At 40.7% G+C, this 16,863-nt stretch overlaps 1 protein-coding gene across 1 annotated transcript in view; it reads left to right on the plus strand.

Annotated features, from left to right (window-relative positions):
• Positions 1-282: 282 nt before the first annotated feature.
• The window catches only part of SH3BP2 (SH3 domain binding protein 2), a 39,474-nt gene continuing 22,893 nt past the window's right edge, over positions 283-16,863 (plus strand). Inside the window, exon 1 of the mRNA XM_062638714.1 lies at positions 283-375. The gene's annotated coding sequence lies outside the window, so the exon portion shown is untranslated. The remainder of the gene's footprint in view (positions 376-16,863) is intronic.

The raw sequence follows: 16,863 nt of genomic DNA on the forward strand, positions 1-16,863 counted from the left end.
CCTGCCCAGTTTCTGCACAGGCAGCACGGTGTCGAGCGGTGGTACAGCTTCCAAACCTTAACCCGGCCGCCCTTTGGGCTCCAGCAGCCGCTGCTCCGGCACGGCCTCGTACGGCCCAGCCCACTCCGCTCTCTCCGGCGGCCTCCGCCCCACGGTACCCCGAGCGGAACAGCGCTGCCTCGACGGCCGCCGGCTCCCAGCGCCGGCGGCGGGCAGGCTGGGTGAGGGAGGAGGGCCAGACCCGTCCCGGCAGGTGAAGGAAGGGGCGGGCACTGGGCGCGGTGACCGCTGCGGGGCCGGGCTGAGGAGCGGGGATGAGCGGTCGGCGTGGTGGCTGCCGCCCGCGGAGCTGAGCCGAGCCGAGCCGCGGCTGAGGTAAGCGTCTCCTCATGGTGTTCCCGCTCCCCCCGCATCACTCTTCCTCACACCGCCCCTCGCACCGATCGTGTGGGGCCGGGAAGGGCCTCTCTCACGTCCGCGCCCCTTCTTCGTTTCCCCCTCCCGCCGCCTCAGCGCGGTGCCGCCGGGAAGCTCCTGGGGTGAGGTCCCGGGAGCCTGGGGAAGCGCCGTGAATTGTCCCCGGCCGCATGGGGACAGGGACGGGCGAGGGGCCGGCCGGCTCCCCTCGGCAGCACTCTTTCCCCCGCCTCGGTCTGCGTCCCTCGGCTGCCGTGTGTCTCTGGGAGCACAGGTAATCCTTGCTGCGGCTTCGTACCCGCTGCTGTGAGGAAAACGGCGAGAAGACACCTCGTGTTTCTCCGTCCCATGTGTTGACACCTTCATCTCGGTGCCGCAGGTGGGACGCAGTCAGCTTGGCAGTGTGAGCCCGGCCGTGTGAGAAGGAAAGGCTCTTCAGGGGGAAAAGAAGCGTAGGTGCTTTCCTTCAAAGGCGACAAGATGAAAGGGCTGTGCTGTTTGCACATTTATGCCTGGTTGCTGCTTTGGTGTTGAGTTGTGAGCGTCATGAGTAATTTCCTAGCATGTTTCCAGTGGTAAGTATATGTTGAAGGGTGAGGCAAGACTTTTTAGTGGTAAAGTGCAGAGTACAAATGCATTTTTTACAGCATTTTCTTTAGTGTTACCATCTTGTTCAAGCCCCTTCAGTTCTGGGAGGCTGCTCATATTTACTTGGGCACATTGTCACTTCTATGTAGGTTTGAAGTTCCTGTTCATCTGCAGGTGTAGCCTCTGTGCAAACTATGTACTCTGCTTCTTGTGTCAGCAGAGAGCAAGGACACCACATATGCTTATGGGTCTTGTCAGCTTGTAGCCCATAAGTAACCAGTGCAAATTGGTAGAAACTGAACTAGATCTTTAAGATCCCTTCCAACCCAAACCATTCAATGATTCTATGATACTGCTATCCAGAATGAATTAAGAAGGTGGATAAATGTTTCCCCTCCCACCATTCTGTCTGGTAAGACCTCTTTTCTTGGGTCTTGACGAATGGTAGCAAAGAACAGTAGTGGGACTGAACCAGCCTAGTATCTTGTCTATCTTCATTATTACAGAGAAGTAATGTTGCTGCTGAGTGGATGTCAAAGAGCCTCTCGTGCTGGTGTATGCACTCTCCCTGGCCAGTGCACAGCCAGGACTTCAATTTCCTGTATGAACTTAGTTGCACTAAACTGGTATATTTCCTACTGTGAAAAGCAGATTTCCACTTTTCACTCTGCTTTTAGTCTTAGGGGTTATGCAACAAATTCAGATCTAAATGATTATACACCACTCCTGTTTATTTTTAGTTGTATTTATGCAGGAAACATAGAGCTGGAGTCTGCAGTTTATTTCATTTATGTACATCTTTCATGCTACAGCCAAAAGTAGAATTAACTTGCTATTTTTCTTTTAGGCTTAACAAGTTTTTTTCCCGTCCATTTACTGTGTTTTGGAGCCATCTTGCTGTTGCAGTAGAACTGATTAATAGATACCCCTTGCCAATATTCCATTGTTGAGAAGTCAGTTCTGGGTCAGCTTAGTGGTGGGTTAGATTCTGTTTCCTGTTTGTAATTGTTTTGGTTTTAAGTCTCCTAGCTCTCCATGAACTTTTCCACAAAGCATGACAAACTTCATGCTACAACATCCAGAAAATAAAGAGCTTTTTTTAAAAAGTTATAAATGCAGAGATGCCAGTTCTGGAAAAGGTTACGGTTTTCAAACCAGTAAGAATGAATGTAGCAAGATAAATTCCTGCAGGCATCTCGGGCAGAGCTGTCTAAGTGAGAATTCCTGTGTTTGAGGCCAGTGTGGGCAGTTGACTATGAATCTGTAAGCTCCCACAGAAAGATGAACCCCTTATACTTCTGAGACCAGACTTCCAATCTAAATTTATTGTTAGAAATCTCAGCTTACAGACCACCCCCCCCCCCCCAAAAAAAAAACAAAAAAACACAAAAAACAGGAGGTGTATGTGAAAAGTCTCCTTCTTCCGTTTCTTACTTAGGTGGACATGGAGCAGTCTCCTTTCTATAAAACTGACCAGGGCAGCCACTTTGATAATACTAAGTAGAAGTGGAAATGCTTTAGGAACTGTTAACTTACTCTTTACAACACTGAAACACAAACGTGGATGACCAAAAGGCACGTACATATATGTCATTCTACCTGCAGGAAAAGTACTTTTGACACTCAAACCCCAGCGGCTACACTGTTTGCTCTTTGTTAGTACATTTATTGCTCTGCTTTACAATACCATAATGTTGCAGTAATAGAAGGGTATGTGTTTTAACTTGACGACATTGACTTGGAGTTGGTGCATCTTCCAGTCTGGTTGGCAGGAGATGTTAGACAATGGGTAACTTATGCTTTCATCAGATTATCCAGCAGTTTCATAAGTCATTTGGAATGTGCAGCCTTGCAAGTATTGTGTCAATTAATAGTTGCTGGCTTAAGCCCCAATTTTAAAAGTACTTGCAGATGTAAGTAACCCTATTATTTGTAAAACTGTTAGTTTGTATTACTGGAGGATTAGGATCTTGGCTTACTGCTTCTATCAAACTTTGCAGGAAAGTTCATACAAGCTCAGACTCTCAGCAGAATTGATGGATAGCTCTGTAAACAATGGTGAGGACTCATAACAGTTACTAGGGGACTTCCAGAGCAAAACTGATTTTGTTTAGATTAGAAAGTATTGGTTGATACAATGATTCTTTCACAATGCATTTTTGTCTTCTTATGGGGATTTCTGAGGGAGGAGAGAAAACAGTATCCTATACAGGTACTCCTTTATTATGTAGCTAAGCATTCTTCTGGCCTTCTTTTAAGAATTTAAGAATTTATTCTATGAAGGCAATTCCTGACATTGCTACACATTTGCTTTTGAAGCTGTACTATAGTGGCACTAACAGCGTGTGGAATGGAACTGGGAATCTGGAAATCAGGGGACTTAAGGCAGCCTCAGAGGTAATCTGAGAGTCACAGTGTGTGTCTGTAACGATAGTACTAAATGGAATGTGCATTTTTTATACTGCTATCACATGTATATATGTCACTGTCTATTCCTCCAATATTTATGAACCATTGCTAACTCTCCTGTCTACTCATCTTATGCTAGAATGTCTAGGCAAGTTATGCTCTTTGCAGTGTTTTGAGGAAATAACTGAAAGTACTGAAGTTTTGATCAGTGTAATTATGCTATATATTATTTTAAACTGTAAGGATTTATTTATCATGCTATATCTTACAAGCATATGTATCATCAGATTACTTGCTTAACACAGATGACTGGACTAGAGCATATAACCAGAACTCTCTGTGCTTTTTAAGACCAATATGCTGTATTCACAGTACTTCTCCAAGACTTGTTTGAAGTTTTTTTTCAATCTCACCTGTTCTCCGTAAACTCCTATGTTGAATTTCTTATGTCTTTGTTAAAAAGAAAGGGGGTTGAAGAGTCCACATTTCATTTAACACTGCAAGCATCTGAAAACTATTTTTCCTGAGGTAAGGGATGAATTTTAAACAGGGCAATAGTGAGGGGAGAATGCAGAGACATGACTTTCTGCGGAAGCAAACCTAGATGATGTTCTCTGCCTATCCCAGCATACCAGCATAACTGAAATTATTTATTTTGCTTCATGCCATCTCATTTCCAGTAATGACCAAGTTCTTATCTCTTCCAAGGTATTGTTATTGCTGTAGTTACACATATCTGAATATCTTTGGCAGGAAGATACTTAGAGGTGATGTACAGTGCAGAGAAGGAATTAGTCATCCAGAAATCAGACCTTGGCAATACTTGTATTTTCAGCTTCTGCAGACTTCGGGTTTAGGAGAAGAGATGAGAATAGCTGGCATGTCTGTTGTAAGGATTCCTGTCGTGCTGCAGCCACAGGCTGATTTAACCAGACTAATTCAGGGACACCTAATTTGTAGCTCTCTCTATAGTTCTAGCAAATCTTAGCTTCGTGGGGAGTGAACACATCATAGAATCATAGAATAGTTTGGATTGGAAGGGGCCTTCAAGGGTCATGTAGTCCAACTACCTTGCAATTAGCAGGAACTTCTTCAACTAGATCAGGTTGCCCAGAACCACATCCAGCTTGGCCTTGAATGTCTCCAGGGATGGGGCATCCACCACTTCTCTGGGCAACCTGTGCCAATGTTTCACCACCCTCAGTGTAAACAATTTTTTTCCCTGCATACCAGATCAATATTCTAAAACAGATGTAAAGAGCTGAGCTAAATAGCTGGTGTGAAAGAAGCACATCTTTGGTTAAGTTTGGGAGTAACTGTGTGCTGCTGAATTTTGTTGCCAAATTGATCTTCATATCTGTGGATGCCCCGAGGTAGGGAAAGCAGATCTTTGCTTCCTTACAGCCTTACCTTTCTGGAAAGGCCACAGCTAAAACTCCAAGAAGGCTAGGGAGGGAGCTCCTATTTTCATTCTCTTTGTGTTTGAGAATTCTCCCTGGCAATGGTTAAAGCTTTCTGGATTCTTATTTTATTTACATTAAGTTATAATGTTGACTGACAAACTGTACATCATTAATCACGTATTATCAGGATCACTTCCATCCTAATGCAACAGTAAGTACATTGAATCATTAGGTCTGTTCTGTCTTCCAGGAAATGCATGTGTTTAATTCCCCCCATTCCCACCTCACTCTTCCAATCCTACTTTGTCAAAGAAGGAACTTCCTAATTAAGACTAACTTTGTATCCTTACATTTTTAAAAGGTAAACACTTTTTCCATAGTTAAATGCAACTACTGTATTGTAACTCATACAAACATGATATTTTTTTATCATTCTAGCCTATTTCCTTGAATGTGTTAGAGTGGGAAGAGGCGCTTTAGGTTCTGTTCTTTATACTGTGACTGACTCTTAATTTATGTAAGCGGTGATGCTGTATATTGTAGTGTGCAAGCACTTAGAATCATAGAATAGTTAGGGTTGGAAAGGACCTTAAGATCATCTAGTTCCAACCCCCCTGCCATGGGCAGGGACACCTCCCACTAAACCATGTCACCCAAGGCTTTGTCCAACCTGGCCTTGAACGCCACTAGGGATGGAGCATTCACAACCTCCCTGGGCAACCGTCCAGTGCCTCACCACCCTTACAGTAAAGAATTTCTTCCTTAGGGATGACTCTGGTAATTCCTGATAATTCCTAATGGATTTATATGCCTGCAGAGACTTTTACAGCATGGAGATGGTTTTCAGTCTCTCACAGAACATTTAGAAAACTCAATACATGCACATAGATTTGAGATCATGCTACAAAAACTTCAGAGTGGTCCCTGTAAAGAGATTATGGTTGTTGTTGCTTGATGTAATAGACACTGCAAAAAAAACTTCATTTACATGTACAGTCTCCTCTTGACACGTGTATGCACAAAGGACTTTTCAGATACTGCTGTAAAACATGGTTAGGAGAGCAGTAACAGTCTGAGGCCTTCAGGCAGAGAGGGTCGTTTTTTTTTTCTCCTTTCTTTGTCAAAATTGATGCTGTGACAGAAAGAGTGGAGGTGGATCAACTATTTATCTTGCCAATTATTTCAAGCTGTGTTGTGCAGCAATACCGCAATATGCATTTTGCATATATAGAGTAGTACTGCACTGGTGCTCTAATTCAAGCACTATATCGGTTTCAGTATAGTTTCAGTGAGTGTAAAAAAAGAAACCCTATGCTGACTAACTAGTGCTTCTAGGCAGTGGCTGCTGATAACTAGAGCAGAGGAAAAACAATATGTAGACCAGACATTTACTAAAGGACCCACTTCTTAGCACTGGCTATTAATATTTTATGTTACACTTCATCTCCTGTTTTACAGATATTTTTTTAATTCCCTGTCTTAACACTCATTACTAAGTTCCAGTTAAGTCCCAACTTGCTGTAGAAAAACAACCTGCATTTTGAAGTTTGACTGTTATTCCACATTCTTGCTTCTGGCAGTACTTGGAAGGAAAAGGCTGGGAGTGTCCAATGGCAGCAGTGTGCATGTCTGGAACTGCTGCTACTTCGGAGGTCTTTGTCTAAGTGTTGGCTAGAGGGAGAGAGAGAGATGATGGGAAGTGTGCTGCAAGACTCATCATGAAAGGTGATTTGTACATAAGACGTGACTAGAAGCAAAAGATTTTTCAGGAGTTTGAAGCATATCCAAATAAACAAGAGGAAAGAGAATAGTAGAAGGAAGTAGGAAGATTTAGGATTCCTAGGTGTAGTACTTGTATGGTCAAAACCAACCAACCAAAGACACTAGGTGATGGAAAAGTAGTCTGCATGGATGGATTTTGTCTCTGTTTGGACAAGAACGTGAATTTAGGCTCTGCTTCAGTGATCTGAACTCCATTGTTACTGAGTGTAAATGTACTTTTTCATTGTTCAGGATAGCCAGTGTGGAACTGCCAGCCGAACTGCATCTTTTGGTGTTATTCTGCTTTAACAGATAGAAATAAGGTCAGGTCTAGTTTAGTTGGCAGTCTTCCTATTTAAAGAACCATGAACCCATGCTGTGCAATTTAATAATTAATCCTTAAAGAGAAGCAAGACTTAATTCTAAATATTCCCAAATTGGGATTACTTTAACTCCATCTTAATCTTGTATTAGCCTTGAGTTTTTCATTTAAAGATATGCAAAATAAAACCCAGGAACCCTTGGAGGAGGGAAGTCTTCCTGAAAATGTCAGTTTCCACTTTCATGTTCAGTTTTTTTTCTGGACAAAGAAGCTTCCTGCTCTCCAGGAGAGCTTTACTTTTGCAAAGTCAGTCACTTAGATGTCTTTATCTTTATTTATACAGCACTTCAGGGCAACATTTCAGATCCTAAAACAAGTTCTAGTAAGTGTAAAAGCATGTGTCACTCATTTTAATTTTTAAGGTAATAACTGCTAAGTAACAAAAAATGAAGAGCAGTGGGAGTAGATAGTGTTGTGAATACATTACAATTGTCTTGTCTGGTGAAACATGGCTTGTAAGACCAGAAAGAAAAAGTGGTTTGGTAGGAAGCTTTGTTTCCCTGTTCTATTTTTAACTTCAGCTACTGTAGTGATAGACATTAATCATCATTCTGGAAACAGTAATTTTTATAACTATTTGCATATTTTCCTATTAAATAAATAGTAGTCTGTTGAGGTGGGGAAAAAACTCATTTTGAGGTTAGAAGTCTCACGAACTCATGAATTTGTGTGTGGGGGGGCTTATACCATATTGAACCTATAGAAGGAGAAACTAGATTTGACCTGTGATTTCTTTTCAGTGTCTGCATGTAAATCTTATTCCAAGTCTCTTTGAGATGGTCCTTCATCTCATGTTTTATTAGCTCTATTACATTATTCTATTAAGACTTCTTAACATTCTGACATGAGTGAGGGACAATCTCTTTATTGGTGTACTTGCAAGACATGTTAAAACTCTTCTATAAAGTAAAAAGTTTTGGCTTACATGCCACATCCTTAAATATTTCACCTCAGTCTACTTAGTTCCCCTTAACTTCAGCAGAAGTTGCTTGCGTGCATCTAAGTGCTGAGGTTGGCATTCAGACCAGAATGTAGTTAACCTTGAGAGCTACTCCCTGCAACCAAGCAGCAGAGGTTTAAATTATTAGTCTCTGATCTTGTGAAACCCCACTAAAAAGGGTAATTCATTACCTTGATGTTGCTTAGCAGTAATTCTATTACAACATGTCACATAATTGTTTGTTTCTCCTAGACCAAGGTAGAACTCTGAAGAGTTCAGTGTATTACAACTGCAAGACAGTTATTTCATCAAGTAGGGGCATCTCTTCACTTGGAGCACTGCGATCTTGCTGCAGAGATGCCACAGGTTGCTACTGAACATTGTTCTTTCATTACAAGCTCTTCCAAACCTTTTACACAAATCTAGTTTACTTTGATCAAGGCTATGGACTGAAGTCGGCTTCTGGTATTACCTTATCCTAATAAAACTGTACAGTTCAGATACATACGCTTGTGTAAGAAAGGTCACTTTTCTTTTTCATTGTTCCCTGTACTTTCCTATATTGCAGGAAGAATTAGCATTTTTTCTACTTTGTCTTGATAATGATGTAGAGAGAAATTTAGTACAAAGAAACCTGTGCTATGACCTTACAGGTCCTATTGACAGATGAAAGGCTTATAGTTAGCTAATTCAAAACTGATCTATAAACCTGACTAATCAAAATGAGGCATTTCAAGCTGTGTTTGAGCAGAAGAGTGATCTGACTTGCACAACTGCTGAGCATCTGCAGCTGTTAATTGTCTATAATCTGTCAGGCTTTAGCATTCAAGCTTTCTGCTATATTTTTTCAGGATTGGAGTCAGTTACTGGAGTCAGTTAATCAGACTCCACTATCATGCCAGGTGGGAGTGCTTCCAAAGTACTGTGTGGTCCTGAAGGAATGGAGTGGCATTTGCGTATGCAGACTTTTGTACGTGTTGTGTGGAGAAATATGCTTTCTGCTGTCAGAGTGGGCATACCGCCTGTAGGAGGATGGGATAATCAATGGGACAATGGGTCCCTGTTGTTTGATGTCTAGGAGAGAGTACTTACCTTTGATATCTAAAGGGAGACTTGCATTAGGACTGAAATAAGTGAATATACTCAACAGAAACACTAATCAGAAAGGGTTTTCTGAGAAGACAAAATACCCATTGCAGCAGAGGAGCACAAGTCTTGCTATATGATTAGTAGGTCTCTTTCCCCTAAACAGCTGGAGGTAGAAAACCCCTTTGAAGAACACTAATGGGGTTACATACGACAGAACTGTGATCCTGGTTTAACAGAACCCAAACAAATAATAAGATGATGCATGGTCTGCCCTAAATATATTCCAGTCCCACCTTCAGTAAGCTTGTGTGGGTACTCTTACTCATGAGTAAATTAAGCATGGCAGATTGCTGGGATTATGCTAGATAAGTGCTTGATGTGTTACTGTGCAGTGGGAGAGGGAGGGAAATTTGGAAGGGAAAGAGGAATATTTTAAATGTCCTTTTCATGTTTAAACTCTGAGAACAGAGTTAGATAGCTGAACTATTCTCCATCCACTTAGAGAAAATTACTGTATTTGTGGGAAGCGGTTATGGGAAGAACTCGTAGTGAAATCCTTTTTTCCTTCCGAGCTTGAAGTGAGTCACTTCCCTCCCCTCCAAAAAAGTGCCCTTATTTCTGTCCCTGGGCAAATAGCATAGCTGTTATAAAGAAGGTTGTAGTTCAGAAAGGCACAGATCTGAGTGCCTGACAAGGCAAATTGAAGCATTATCAGGGGAATGTGTGAATTTGTTGAGTCTCACCTCTTGCTTTGAGGTGCAGATAACCTTTCTAATAATGATGGAAACAGTGCTGATAAGATGGAATGCCACATTTCCCCACGTACACATTACTAGATGATATCCAAGTGATTTAAGTCCCGAAACTATCTGTCAATTGGCACTACGCCTGCTTTGCCTCTGCTGCCAGACTATTTCTCCACAGTCATGTCATCCTTGCTCCCGCAGTGGAGTTGTGTTTCTCCTCCTCCTTGCTGGTTGGCAGCTCTTCTGCTTACAGAGCTGGCTGGTGGTGTGTCTCCTTGGTCCTTGGTGGGGTAGAAGGATATCTTAGCAGAAGAAGGGTGTCCCAGTGCAGTTCCCCAGCAAAATTGGTTTGGCAGGTGGCGAGGGATTAGTGACAAATCTGTTAATTACCGAAGAGGTACTAACATCTAATCTAATGGGCTGCAACAATATCATGCTACTTTAATAATTAGTTGTTAGTAGGAAGCTCACTGCTGAGCTGTTGAACTCAGAGCTAAGTCTCTTCTTCCAGAGTTGATGGTCTCACTCCAAGGAGCATGGCACTTGATCGGTGGGTTTTGTGTATTGAGAGAAAGCCAAGGGATCTGCAGAAGTATCTTTGCTAGGAAATGTGGCAAATAGAAGTCTGTGTTTTACACTCTTAATTTGGCAACTTCATACAATTCCCTTCCTTCCCGGAGTGTTCTCTTCCATTTTAAATAGCAAGGAGCAAATTAATTAGATGAGTGCTTCTTGCTTCTATGCCTGTGCCATTTCTACCTGTCTAGTCACCATTACTGAGTAACTTGGCTGCCTACATGTTACTCATTCCCTATAATTTTTGTAGTCCTGAGAAGATGCTGAAACATGCATGGTCTGGTAGGATTTTGCTCTAAATGCTCTTGGTGGCATGTGTCAGTTGAGAAGGTATGTGGAAGAAATGCACCAGACACATGAACTGGGAGCTGTGAAGTGTCTTGTTACCTTCTTGTGGAAGCAAAAGTTGTGAGAAAGCTCTGTCTCCCACATAGTCTTTACCAGTTGTAGTAGTGAATATTGGCCAATCTTCCTTTCTTTTTTTAGTTTCTTAGTGTTGGGGTTTTAGCTTTCTGAGCAGTTTGCGGGTGAAGACCAAATATAAACTTGGGCTAATACTCAGGCATGAGTCCAGATAATAAGCAAATATAAACCTGACATGTTCCTAATCATCTTGTGCTAGGAAGAAGATAAACTATATCACTGTTCATTATTTAACCCTAGTGTCCTATAGTCTGATGGTTTTATGTTGCGTATTTCAACATCACCTAGAAGAAGAGGGAGCTTGTACTAGAATGAAAAGGATTGAAGAAAGTGCTCTGTAGAACAGCCAAAATACCAAAAAAAGGATAGTGAGTCTTGGAGAATAAGACCCCCTTGATTTTTTTTTTTTTTTTTAACTGAACAGTTGCAACTCCTACAAAGGGGAATGAAAAAATGATAAAAAATTAATCAAGCTTAAGATTTGAAGGTGTACAGTACATAGCAAGAACTCATTCAAGGTCAGTAGTGTGTATACTTTAATCATAATACTTTGTAGTATTCACTCTGTCCTTCCTGACTTAAGGCTTACTTTCTTCACATGCTGTTAAACTATAACTACTGCAGCCCTTGCACTTGGTATTTCTGGTTGTGCCATGCCAGCTGCTGGTTCTTTGGTAGACTGCACAGGAGAGGAAGTGGCACTGGAGCAACTGACGCAACAAAAATGATTTTGTTGCTACTTCTCTCTTGCCCATTTAAAAAGAAGAATAAGAAAAGTTTTTACTAACTGTTACTGCAATAACACAATTGTTACTACAATTATAAATGACTTAAAAGGTAGGTATGTCTTATTATGTCTTGTGAGCTATTTGATGCATTCTTTTTTAATATAGGTCAACTGAAGGTTATTGAATCTGTAAGTTAATGCTTTTGCTGCTTCTCTTCTTGTGGAGAGAATCCACATGAGATCCTTGAAATGAGGAACAATTACTGCTCTGAGATCTTACTATTTATTCTTGCATAAATGCAAACAAAAATGGATGTCCTTGTTTGTACAGTTAAAAAGATTTGGCACCATGTTATAGCTGGAGCAATGTAACTGCCATCTGTTCTTCCAAGAAAAACAAAATAGCTGTAGATGCATCAAAATGCTTTTGTTTCTCTGGTATGAGAGGACCTTTGTTGAGGTTCCTTCCAACCTGGTATTCTATGAATAATCAAACTGCTTCTTGTCATTTTCCTTTTCTTTATTTAAGTGATTCTTTGGAGCAAAAATCCTGCTTCTCTCAGTGGTGTATCTCCATTAGTTTATCATATAAGCTGTATGTGCTTTTGTGTTTATAGCAAAATCTTTGTTAACCTGTGATGATGCTAAATTTTTTCAAGTACATAATGGGATGGTTTTAGTTTGAAGCATCAGGACTGTTCTGTATCTGCTGGAGATGTACCTGACAGAAATTGAAAATGAACTCCACTATAATGTGGGAAATGTCTTTCATTAAAATAGTGGCTTACTAGTTAATAAACAACTAGAATGCATGAAAGATTGCCTGATACTTTGTGGAAGAGAAGGCTTTTTGAACAGTGTAATGAATGTCTCTTTCTAGTACACTTCTAAGGCTGAGAGATCTTAAGTGTAAATTTTCAGATGATGCTAAGTGTATCAGGCTGTGTGATTTCAAATGCTATATGAAATGTCACAAATACCATTAAATATTGAAAAGGTGTGCAGGAACAGCATTTATTTGAAGTTCAGCTTCTCTAGACCTTCCGTTTTGTGGTGGGAGTAACACGCAGCTGAATCAATGTGCCTGTGGTATGTACGAACTGCTGTTGTATTTACTATGCAAAGATGTCAGGTTTGATTACTAAGGTTGAAACAAGAGTAATCCCAGTGACCCAAATTCCTGAATTTCCTTTGTGCAAGTGAAATCCAGTTTCAGCTATTCATTGTGTACAAGTGACTTGTATTTAGAATGCCTTAAGGATATCTAGGGTTTGTATAGCAGGAAGATAATCTAAATATTGCAAAAGCTTCTGCTGGAATTGTTATAGGCTTGTATAAATTCTGTGGAGAACCAAACCTTGGAAATGAAAGAATGCTATACAGGCTTCTTAGACATAATGCCTGTTATGTGCACAAAACAAGAATTACTGGAAGTCACAAAGAGGGGTGCCCTTCTGTCCAAACCAGTTCATCTCTGTAAAAAGCCTGGCTGCACAGTTTTGAAAGAGCTTTCCAAAGAAACCTAATGAGAAAGATGTACAAAAGCAATGTATTTTTTGTAGCTCATCTTGCTAAGATGATTAGAAGAGTTGCTGGAGTTTGTAACATACACTATTTCGTTAAGAACTGTGTATGTACATATTTTTATATAGGTATATGTGTGTGATTATACTGTGTGTAATAAATAAAAGTAAGTTTTGGAGGTGAAAACTCACTGAGGCCAGGACTCAGCCAAATGTTCTGTAGACCAGCTTTCATGTGACCACAAGAATGGAAAGAATAGATAATGCAATTAGATATTTGAGAAGGGATTTGGGAAGAAGCATGTTCTCTAGGGTAGGTTAATAGAATCCCAAGAAGCATCTTCAAATTAAAAGAGGGAGAAGAGGGGAAAATAATCTAACTGGAATGTAGAGTGTATGCAAAAAATTCCAGGCTTCTGCTAGATGCAGGCATTGGCAGGGATAAGTCCTTCTGTCTTAATTAAAAAGTTGGTGGGGAGGAAATGGACGTATCTTTTAAAGGGAATGTTCCACTTATGAGTCAATTATGAGACAATAGCAATAGCTGTATGGAGTCAGAGCTGAGGATATAGAATCTTCCAGCCTAAGAATTTGCAGCTCAGGGGCTTACTGGTGTCGTTTTGAAGTGCCAGAGACTGAGATTTTGGAATGTGAGATGGTGTTCTGAATTCCCAGTTTCTCAATCGGTGTGCACTAAGCTAGATGTGTTACAGCACTTTCATTTGGTTGGTTGGTTTTTTTCCCCTCCTCTGAGATATTAATGATCACCACTCTAGGAAAGGTTTGATTTATGTGTGCAGGACCACTAAATCCATTCCCATTATCTTTAGTTTTCTGAGGTCTTTTTCCCAGTGTGAATGAGTTAACCCTTATAAAGGACTTTCAGGACAGGTCAAATGAAGCTGATTTGAGAAGAAGCCTTAAGTGACCTCAAAATCAGATGGAAAGAATCTAAACCTTGTATTTTAGCTCTTTGCCTTTGACCTATCTTATTGTCAGGAGTTTGCTACTTTTGTAATAGGACATGCATTTTTTGTAGCTATTATGAAAACTTCCTGTAGACTTGGTTGTCACTATGCTTGTGATATGTTTGATTAGGCAAACTGTCATCTGTGTTGTAAAGTGTCGTGGTTTAAGCCCAGCTGGTAACTCAGAACCATGCAGCCTCTTGCTCACGCTCTCCCTTCTTTCTCCCCCTGCTCCCGAATGAATGTTGTTGTTCATGTCATATAAAGTATTGCATATGATTGTCTTCTGTACTTGAAAATAGACCTGCATAAACTTACTTCTGAATGCAGCTCAACAGTTTTGGAGGTATAGGTCAATGTCAGGCTAATCCTTGCTTTTGGAGTTCATGTAAACAAGATTTAAGGGGGAGCAAATGTTTCTTCTTTTGGTTGTGTTTGTGAAGCAAGTAGTTTAGTTCCATAAATGATAACATAAATTGGCGTTGTCCAAACTGTCTTGTAGAAGCAGTTCATTGCATGTGATTGTATATTTTTAGGGTTAAGTGATATGAAATCAAGGATACCAGAGAGAGACTCTTCATCAGGGATAGTAGTGATAGGTAGTGGGTTTAAACTTCAAGAGGCGAAGTTCAAGTTAGCTATAAGGGACAAGTTCTTTATTGTGAGGGTGTTGAGGCACTGGAACATGTTGCCCAGTGAAGTGGTAAATGCTCCATCCCTGGCAGTGTTCAAGGCCAGGCTGGGCAGAGCCTTGGGTGACATGGTTTGGTGAGGTATGGGCATTGGCACTGGGGTTGGAACTAGATGATCAGGGATTGAGGTCTTTTCCAGCCCAAGCCATTCTGTGATTCTGCAAATTACTGTTCCTTCTCAAGTCCTCCAGATAAAAATTGCTTGCTAACTGCTTGTCTTCCTGGTGTAGCCTTACTGTGTATGTTTGTTCTAATTTAAAAATTACCTGAAATCCCAATTACATGTGATCTGGTGGTTACAATTAAATTCAGCTTTTGTAGAAAGTAAGCAGGAGCTTGCAGAGATTCTTTTTCCTAGTGTATGTTTACAAAAAGAAAAAAAAGTATTTACCTAAATGATGAAACATATGGTAGTCTTAAATCCTGCTTATTGTAATCCATGCTTCTACCTGTTTCAGTCTTTTGATTTAGTGTTTTGTGTGTTTAGAGCTGGGAGTGGCAAAATACTTAGGCCTTACAACATCCTTTAGAGAAGCTCGTATCGTGATTTAAAAGGGAACAGTCATTGGAATCAGAATAAAGAAACCTTGTTTCTGGTACACCTACTTGCTTGCATAAGGTTTTAGAATCATAGAATGGTTAGGGCTGGAAAGGACCTTAATATCATCTAGTTCCAAGCCCCCTTGCCATGGGCAGGGACACCTCCCACTAAACCGTGTCACCCAAGGCTCTGTCCAACCCGCCCTTGAACACTGCCAGGGATGGAGCGTTCACAACCTCCCTGGGCAACCCATTCCAGTGCCTCACCACCCTAACAGGAAAGAATTTCTTCCTTATATCCAATCTAAACTTCCCTTGTTTACGTTTTAACCCGTTAGCCCTTGTCCTATCACTACTACTGTTTTGAGCACAAGGAGCTTCAAAGCTGTTGAGGTGGGGACTCTCCGTTAGCAACGCAGCCCAGCTGAGCTTTCTAATTCTGTAAGTTGCACTTGCATGCTCATTGACTTAGTTTGAGATTCTGGTTCCTAGTCAGACTTTTCAAGTATGAGAAGAGCAAACTCTGAGATGCTTCTCTGCTTCATTACTTAAAAAACAGTACAGTCTACTGTGTTGTACAGGACTAAAGGATAAAGTGAGTCTTTGCGGTTACACTTTGTCTTTAAGCTGTATCACAGTCTCTTTATAAGCAAAACGAAAATAGGAAATGTTTGTCTTGTTTTGCTTTCCAAGGGTCTGCCAGAAGCTGAGCTTCCCCTTTGGTGCTGGCTGCAGCTGTTTGCCTCCAGAGGTACATTTCCTTAACTATAGGGTTACTATATACTGCAGTCCACCAGAAGAGGGACACGCAAGCTTGGAGGGCTCACAGATGGCAAGGCCAAATGCTTCCTCTAAACCAGAGCTCGCTGCACTTCTTCAGTATGCCATTATAGCTTGTTATTGGGGTCAGCCATAGAGTTTATACATTTACCCATTGCATTGTTTTGCTGATAGACATTCAGAAGGACTTTATAAACTTTATGTGGTTTTGTTGTGGTTTAAAATCCTGCTGCAGTGTTGTTTTAAAATGGGTTATTTTCAGTACTTTTTCTGTTGGCTTGAATATACACTCATATGAAATATTCTCCTTAACTGGCAATTGTAGTCTTGGACTTCAATTTTGTTAGTTTTGTACAAGCACAGTGTGCAATGAACCAGTGATGATGTATGTCTTGCCAAAATGTTTTAGGACCAGAAATGGTAGAAAATGGTGAACATAAATGTAGGCCTCGAAGGTGTGGTTTTTATCTGTTTGTTTTTGTTGTTTTTTTTTTCCTTGGACTCTTGATGTTCTTTAAATCAATTTAAGTAAAATTCTAACAAAACAGAACAAAATATTTCTTAACAACAGATTTTAACTTTATATGGTGAGATGTCTGCTGGTTAACTGTACCTTTCAGATATGTTTTATGGTCAGTAATGGATATTTGACTCCCTTTTGCAAATTTCTAAAAAGCCTTTCAGCTTAAATGCTTAAAGGTGTTCTGACATCTAAGCAGAAATTATTTTGTAGTCTAACAGTGCTTCCTAAATTCAATGATTAGTGATGGAATTATATGCAGTTCATCACAAACTAGCCTAGCAGCAAAATTGTTTCAACAGTAATATCGTGGGATCGAAACTACTGCCAAGGAAATAAATCGCATGTGGAAACTCCTGCTTGAAGTGTCTATGTGTGT

This window comes from Pezoporus occidentalis, unplaced genomic scaffold (assembly GCF_034315485.1).
Source record: "Pezoporus occidentalis ecotype Australia unplaced genomic scaffold, CSIRO_AGI_Poc_V1 ctg58, whole genome shotgun sequence".
Taxonomy (NCBI): domain Eukaryota; kingdom Metazoa; phylum Chordata; class Aves; order Psittaciformes; family Psittacidae; genus Pezoporus; species Pezoporus occidentalis.